The sequence below is a fragment of the Eptesicus fuscus genome, chromosome 2, assembly GCF_027574615.1.
Source record: "Eptesicus fuscus isolate TK198812 chromosome 2, DD_ASM_mEF_20220401, whole genome shotgun sequence".
NCBI lineage: Eukaryota > Metazoa > Chordata > Mammalia > Chiroptera > Vespertilionidae > Eptesicus > Eptesicus fuscus.
This window is the reverse complement of record NC_072474.1, coordinates 14883524-14884562: the sequence shown is the minus strand read 5'-3', so window position 1 is coordinate 14884562 and position 1039 is coordinate 14883524. Positions and strand designations below refer to the sequence as shown.

The following is a 1039-nucleotide window of genomic DNA, read 5'->3' as shown; positions in this document are numbered from 1 at the left end:
AAAACAATCTTTCTCTTTTTGTTGTAATAAAAATATTTTATTACGTGCCCTGCAGACATTTAAAAAACAAAATTGCAATCACATTTTTTACCTGCTGATTGCAGGATTTTTCTTACCAGGGTCTTATTAATGAGGTTCTTAATGTTCTTTACTCCTCCCTCCATTTTCCCTGTGCCTAAAAAATAAACCTCCCGTGATTTATCTTATTTGCTACTTATGCTCCCCCCTCCCGCCCCTTCTTAGTATTCTTTATCTGTGTGTCTTAGTGTGGTTTCAGGATTAGTGCCATTTGCAAATTGCGATTGGTCACCAATAGGTGACCATTCTCCTCCCTAAACTTTTATTATGAAAAATTTTAATATAAAGACAATTTGGAAGATTGTTGAAAGTGTATGTTACCTAGGCTCTATGCTTGTTAACATCGTGTTTGCTTTACATCCTTCCATCTTATTTTTTGATGCATTTCAAAATAAGTTGCAGGCAGCTTTGCACAGTGGCAGTATCATAGCCAATGAAGTTTGTCCGAGGCATGATTATTACTAATTGAAAACAAAATAAGTTGCAGACATAAGTGTACTTCATTCCCAGACATTTTATCATGCATATAATTAATGGGGTTTAATATTTCTCAGTTCATTTTTTAAAGGTAAAATTTATATAATAGTGAAATCTAAATCTTAGGTGAAATCTAAATCTAAATCTAAATCTAAATCTAAATCTAAATCTAAATCTAAATCTAAATCTAAATCTAAATCATTAGATAAGTTTTGACACATGCAAAAGCCTGGGTGTTTTTTTTTTTTTTTCCAAGGCAAATTGCAGGCATACTTGTACTTCTCTCCTAGAGATTTTAGCGTGCATATACGATACCTATCAAGATATAGAGGATATATATGGTGGTTAGTTTTCCCATATACAGAGAGTAGAAAATGGTTAAATTCTGGGCTTTTCCAAATCTGAGTAAACTGGTGGGATGAAATTACTTATTATAGTATAAGGCCGTGGTCGGCAAACTGCGGCTCGCGAGCCACATGCGGCT

The 1039-nt window shown here is 33.9% G+C and overlaps 1 pseudogene; it reads left to right on the top strand.

Moving 5' to 3' along the window:
* The first annotated feature begins 482 nt into the window (after positions 1-482).
* On the top strand, positions 483-644 carry LOC114229370 (U4 spliceosomal RNA; annotated as a pseudogene).
* The last annotated feature ends 395 nt before the right edge of the window (positions 645-1039 follow it).